Source organism: Mercenaria mercenaria, chromosome 4, assembly GCF_021730395.1.
Source record: "Mercenaria mercenaria strain notata chromosome 4, MADL_Memer_1, whole genome shotgun sequence".
Lineage (NCBI taxonomy): Eukaryota > Metazoa > Mollusca > Bivalvia > Venerida > Veneridae > Mercenaria > Mercenaria mercenaria.
This window is the reverse complement of record NC_069364.1, coordinates 5,866,263-5,873,665: the sequence shown is the minus strand read 5'-3', so window position 1 is coordinate 5,873,665 and position 7,403 is coordinate 5,866,263. Positions and strand designations below refer to the sequence as shown.

The 7,403-nt window shown below is 37.2% G+C and overlaps 1 protein-coding gene across 4 annotated transcripts in view; it reads left to right on the top strand.

The window, feature by feature from the left end:
- LOC123550897 (uncharacterized) overlaps positions 1–7,403 on the top strand; it is a 49,175-nt gene that overhangs the window by 136 nt on the left and 41,636 nt on the right. The window contains exon 1 of one of the 4 annotated variants that reach the window (XM_053540260.1): positions 2–147. The exons of the other annotated variants lie outside the window; for them this stretch is intronic. The gene's annotated coding sequence lies outside the window, so the exon portion shown is untranslated. Of the gene's footprint in view, position 1; positions 148–7,403 lie in introns of those variants that run through there. 4 annotated transcript variants of the gene reach the window in all.

The window sequence follows — 7,403 nt, the reverse complement described above, 5'->3', positions numbered from 1 at the left end:
AACATAGCGATGACATTCCCATAATTGCTTACCATAATCAATTTGAAACAAGAATAATTTTCGTCCTCGAACTAACTCGTACCCAATTATTTGTGATTTTAATGGGAGTTGGGACTAGTCCTGTCTGGCCTCTGGGACGTTTGTTAGGTCAGTAACATTTTTGTACGAATTGTTATCTTAAAGACTATGGAAGGCAGGTGCACCTTGATATTCATAATTTTAACAAGTCCAAAACAGTGCAGAATGATATACTAATTTCACTTGGGTAATGATTACATTTTACTCAGACTTTATCATAGACTCCCTGTGCAAAATCTCAAACTTTTAACTAAAATAAAGGTATTAAATCGATATAATATTTCAATGAAACTTCAACGTTTTGTTGTTTATAGCATCATCTTGGGCATGTGCAGTGAAAAACATAATTTGGTTTTTAAAATAGTGTGATATTTATTTCTAAAGTCACTGACAGGCCGGGTTTTTTCTTGCTGTTTTGGGAACATAGCCTATACCCTCAAAATTGGGAATTTTGACGTGTAAATGTTCTGAATTTGGAAATATTTAGTCCCATAGGATATAGTAAGGATGTGTTTAAGCTCTTTCTCTTACACTTGTTTCACATTGTACAACCTCTTTAACATAACTGCCATCACAAAATTGTCCATAATTTGGTCAATGTTTGTGCAATTTTGATGAAATCTTTTTCAGAATGTAGATTGGGAATTTTTGCACTCATTTTGGGAAAAATACATACTTTTTGGCATTGGAAATATAGCCCAATAACGGCTATAAAAACAGCTGAAAAAAAAAACCCTGTCACTATATGTTCATTGTAAATATATACTTCGTTATACCCAAGTGGAAACTGTCAGGTACTTGAAAATGCAGCTGTCTGATTGGTCAGTTAGATCCGCTAATTTACTGTGATGTCATGATAAAGTTATGAATTGCTAAATTCTAAGGCCGGTATACTGAGCTAATTAGTGTGAGACACTAAGGACATTTCAAACATCTTATGTCAAATGGCATTTCTCCTCAGTATCCTAAACAGTGTACCAAAGTATGTTGTAGCATATTTTCAGTTTGTATGATAGTAGTAATGTATAAAATATTCATATGTTTTTCTATATATGTAATTGTACTATGTAAGTGTTCTTTGGTTTTGGTTTTCGTAATTTATGTAAATCTTGTGTATCATTGTATTGTTGAATGTTTTATCATCTGTATATTATGTATATATTCTGAGGCCCACATGGAAGATTGGGAAACCAAATGTGTAGCCTCATTAAATAAAGTCTTTACTTACTTACTTACTTACTATTATACAATACAATACAAGTTTTATTTTGTGTCGGCAAGAAGACAACATTACAATTTTAAATTTTAATACAAAACATAAGCTCTGAAGAGCTTTTGAACCGACTATACAACAATTAAAACAAATTTAACAGAGTAATAAAAGTGCTACAAGAGAAAAATATGTTAAGCACACAGTATTAAAATTTAAATTTTAATTTAGAAGTTAAGAACTGGTTGAACATGTACAATATTACATTAAGTATTAAAATCTGTGTTGAAGCTACTGATCTAGACACTGCTGCCGAAAAACTGCCATAAGAAAGGAAAATAAAAAAACCCACAAAATTGTATGCTTAAGAAATGGTGGTAAAAAACTATCCCCCAAAATCAAATTTGGAAATAACTGATCAGCAACTTCCTCACAGTAGCAAATGACAAAGGAACATAAACATGATAAAAGAAAGCATGTCACATATACAGACAATGTGTAATACATAATAAGCACAAAAGCATACAAGCAAGCTAGATAGCACAAACTAAGCACATCGGCCCACAAGATAAGCATTATATTAATAAACTACTATAAACAGAGCAGACTCAAGACATAACAAGAGCTCATCGAACACGAAATGCCCCCCTTGATGCATTTAGTAATTGCACAAGGAACAGAAATTATATGCTCACTGTAAACGAAAGTATTACCATTCTGGTTTAATCTGACCTTGACCTTTAACCTATTAACCTAACAAGAGATTACAGATTGACCTTGGCGCCATCCACTGAGCCATTTTTGAATGTTCCAAATTTCAAGACTACCTCAAGGTCAAAATCAATGTCAAATTTCATTTAGGTACAAAACAATGTGTATGTGGTCCAAATTTGAAAGCTGTGGCTTGAGAAATGTGAAAGCAGGTCATTAGATCAATTTAAAGGTAAAGTTCATTTCGGTAAACAGAACTATGCATGTGCTTCAAATTTGGAGGCTGTAGCTTGAGAAATGTGAAATTAGGTAATAGATAAAAATCAATGTAAAATTTCAATTCAGAACACAAAAATATGCACGCAGTCCAAATTTGAAGCCTGAACCTTCAAAAATGTGAAAGTAGGTCACTAGGTCAATCTTAAGATCAAAGTTCATTTCGGTACACAAAACTATGCATGTGGTTCAAATTTGAAGGCTGTAGCTTGAGAAATGTGAAAGTAGGTCACCAGGTCAAAATCAAGGTCAAATTTTATTTCGGAACACAAAACTATGCAAGTGGTCAAAATTTGAAGCCTGTACCTTCAGAAATGTGAAAGTAGGTCACTAGGTCAATCTCAAGATCAAAGTTCATTTCAGTACACAAAAGTACGCTTGTGGTTCAGATTTGAAGGCTGTAGCTTGAGAAATGTGAAACTAGGTCACTAGGTCAAAATCAAGGTCAAATTTTATTTTGGAACAAAATACTATGCATGTGGTCCAAATTTGAAACCTGTACCTTCAAAAATGTGAAAGTAGGTCACTAGGTCAATAACAAGGTCTAAGTTTTTTTCAGTACACAAACCTATGCATGTGGTCCAAATTTGAAGGCTGTAGGTACAGAAATGTGAAAGTAGGTCACTAGGTCAAGATCAAGGTCAACTCATGTCAAGGTTCATCTTGCCACTCAAAACTATACATGTGGTCCAAATTTGAATGATATAAGTTATGGACATGAAGATTCTAAGTTTTTCCCTATATAAGTCTAAATAAACCATTTGACCTCTGAGGCAGGGCCATATTTGACCCTAGAGGGATAACTTGAACAAACTTGGTAGAGAACCACTAAATGATGCTACATTACAAAATACCAAAGCCATAGACTTTGCGGTTTGGACAAGAAGATTTTCAAAGTTTTTCCCTATATAAGTATATGTAAACCATGTGACCCCCAGGGCGGAGCCATATTTGACCCTAGGGGAATAATTTGAATAATCTTAGTAGAGGATCAGTAGATGATGTCATATACAAAATATCAAAGCCCTAGGCCCTGTGGTTTTGGACAAGAGGTTTTTCAATTTTTTTCCCTATATAAGTCTATATAAACCATGTGACCCTAGGGGTGGGGCCATATTTGACCCCAGGGAAATAATCTGAACAATCTTGGTAGAGGACCACTAGATTTTGCTACATACCAAATATCAAAGCCCTGTGCCCTATGGTTTTGGACAAGAAGATCAGAAACCATTTAACTGTTCCTGGTCACTGTGTCCTTGACCTTTGACCTAATGACCTAAAAAAATCAATAGGGGTCATCTGCTGGTTATGGCCAACCTAACTCAATTTTCCTGACACTAAGCCCAAGCGTTCTTGAGTTATTGCCTGGAAACCATTTTACTGTTCCTGGTCACTGTGACCTTGAGCTTTGACATACTGACCTCAAAATCAAAAGGCGTCACCTGCTGGTCATGACCAACCTCCCTATCAACTTTCGTGACCCTAGGCCTAAGCGTTCTTGAGTTATCATCCGGAAACTGTTTTTATGTTCAGGGTCACTGTGGCCTTGACCTTTGACATACTGACCTCAAAATCAATAGGGGTCACCTGCTGGTCATGACCAACCTCCCTATCAACTTTTGTGACCCTAGGCCTAAGCGTTCTTGAGTTATCATCCAGAAACTGTTTTACTGTTCAGGGTCACTGTGACCTTGACCTTTAACATACTGACCTCAAAATCAATAGGGGTCATCTGCTGGTCATTACCAACCTCCCTATCAACTTTCATGATCCTAGGCTCAAGTGTTCTTGAGTTATCATCCGGAAACCGTTTTACTGTTCAGGGTCACTGTGACCTTGACCTTTAACATACTGACCTCAAAATCAATAGGGGTCATCTGTTGGTCATTACCAACCTCCCTATCAACTTTCATGATCCTAGGCCCAAGTGTTCTTGAGTTATCATCCGGAAACTGTTTTACTATTCAGGGTCACTGTGACCTTGACCTTTGACATACAGACCTCAAAATCAATAGGTAGAAATCATTGGTTGGTGATGACCAACCTCCCTATCAACTTTTATGATCCTAGGCCCAAACGTTCTTGAGTTATCATCCGGAAACGGATAGGTCTACATTCCGACCGACCGACCGACAGACCGACCGACCGACATCTGCAAAACAATATACTCCGCCTTTTTCAAAGGGGGGCATAATAATAAGCAACAAAAATGAAAGAAAAGCAATACAAAACAACAAACAAGCAAATCAAAGCAACTCAGAAAGCAAATTAGGATGAGGTGGTCTGCGGGACCCACCAACAGAAAGCTCCAGGGGTTATTTACATGCAACACATTTACAAGTGTTGCCGTCCCAGTACACAAGCTGGTTTTTGAACTGGTTAAAATCTGTTAGCTGCCTGAAGAATAAGAGCTATCATAATCATCATAATTATACAAATCTCAAAGCACATTCTTGAATTTTTATGCCCCCCTTCGGAGAAGGAGGGGTATATTGTTTTGCAAATGTCGGTCGGTAGGTCGGTCTGTCGGAATGTAGACCAATCCGTTTCCGGATGATAACTCAAGAACTCTTAGGCCTAGGATCATGAAAGTTGATAGGGAGGTTGGTCATCACCAGCAGATGACCCCTATTGATTTTAAGGTCTGTATGTCAAAGGTCAAGGTCACAGTGACCCTGAATAGTAAAACGGTTTCCGGATGATAACTCAAGAACCCTTGGGCCTAGGATCATGAAAGTTAATAGGGAGGTTGGTCATGACCAGCAGATGACCCCTATTGATTTTGAGGTCAGTATGTTAAAGGTCAAGGTCACAGTTACCCTGAACGGTTAAACGGTTTCCGGATGATAACTCGAGAACACTTAGGCCTAGGGTCACAAAAGTTGATAGGTAGATTGGTCATGACCAGCAGATGACCCCTATTGATTTTGAAGTCATTAGGTCAAAGGTCAAGGTCACATTGGCCAGGAACAGTTAAAACGGTTTCTGATCTTCTTGTCCAAAACCATAGGGCACAGGGCTTTGATATTTGGTATGTAGGAAAATCTAGTGGTCCTCTACCAAGATTGTTCAGATTATTTCCCGGGGGTCAAATATGGCCCCACCCCGGGGGTCACATGGTTTTGTATAGACTTATATAGGAAAAAACTTTGAAAAACCTCTTGTCCAAAACCACAGGGCCTAGGGCTTTGATATTTTGTATATGACATCATCTAGTGGTCCTCTACTAAGATTGTTCAAATTATTCCCCTAGGGTCAAAATTGGCTCCGCCCTGGGGATCACATGGTTTACATAGACTTATATAGGGAAAAACTTTGAAAATCTTCTTGTCCAAACCACAAAGACTATGGCTTTGATGTTTTGTAATGTAGCATCATTTAGTGGTTCTCTACCAAGTTTGTTCAAATTATTCCTCTAGGGTCAAATATGGCCCCACCCCAGGGTTCATATGGTTCATATAGACTTATATAGGGAAAAACTTAGAACCTTCATGTCCATAACTTACATCATTCAAATTTGGACCACATGTATAGTTTTGAGTGGCAAGATGAACCTTGACATGAGTTGACCTTGATCTTGACCTAGTGACCTACTTTCACATTTCTTAAGCTACAGCCTTCAAATTTGAACCACAAGCATAGTTTTGTGTACTGAAATGAACTTTGATCTTGAGATTGACCTAGTGACCTTCTTTCACATTTCTGAAGGTACAAGCTTCAAATTTGGACCACTTGCATAGTTTTGTGTTCCGAAATAAAATTTGACCTAGTGACCTACTTTCACATTTCTCAAGCTACAGCCTTCAGATTTGAACCACATGCATAGTTTTGTGTACCGAAATGAACTTTGATCTTAAGATTGACATAGTGACCTACTTCCACATTTCTGAAGCTACAGACTTCAAATTTGGACCGCATGCATATTTTTATGTTCTGAATTGAAGTTTGACATTGATTTTTACCTACTTTCACATTTCTCAAGCTACAGCCTTCAAATTTGAAGCACATGCATAGTTCTGTCTATCGAAATGAAGTTTGACCTTGAAATTGATCTAGTTACCTGCTTTCTTATTTCTCAAGCCACAGCTTTCAAATTTGGACCACATACACATTGTTTTGTACCGAAATGAAATTTGACATTGATTTTGACCTTGATCTAGTCTTGAAATTTGGAACATTCAAAAATGGGTCAGTGGATGGCGCCTAGATCATTCTGTTATCTCTTGTTAGGTTAATAGGTTAAAGATCAAGGTCAGATTAAACCAGAGCGGTATAACTTTTGTTTACAGTGAGCATATAATTTCTGTTCCTTGTGCAATTACTGAATGCATCAAGGGGGGCATTTCGTGTTCGACGAGCTCTTGTTAAATTTTTTTTTAGTATTACTGACTGAACAAGAAATGCCTAGACAATGGACAAAAAATAAAATATGAGAGCACAAAGGTATGAAATATTGTTAATCTGTTAAGCTTACTTAGATTTTTAGCCCACCATCATCAGATGGTGGGCTATTAAAATCACTCTGCGTCCGTGGTCCGTCCGTCCGTCTGTTAACAATTTCTCGTTATCGCATCTCCTCAGAAACTACTGGGGGGATTTGGACCAAACTTTGTCAGAATGATGACTTGTATTTTTACCCTAGTTTTGTCCCCCTGAAAATCAGACTGGTTTAAACAATTTTTGAGTGAGTTATGGCCCTTTGTTTATTTTTATAATTTACATAGATTTATATAGGGAAAAACTTTGAAACACTTCTTGTCCAAAACCACAGGGCCTAGGCCTTTGATATTTTGTATGTGACATCATCTAGTAGTCCTCTATTAAGATCGTTCAAATTATTCCCCTAGGGTCAAATATGACCATGCCCTGGGGGTCACATGGTTTACATAGACTTATATAGGGAAAAACTTTGAAAATCTTCTTGTTCAAACTACAAAGCCTAGAGCTTTGATATTTGTAATGTAACATCATCTAGTGGTTCTCTACCAAGTTTGTTCAAATTATCCCTCTAGGCCCTGCCCTGGGGTTACATGATTCATATAGACTTATATAGGGAAAAACTTTTAAAATCTTCTTATCCATTCAAATTTGGACCACATGCATAGTTTTGAGTGGCAAGATAAACCTT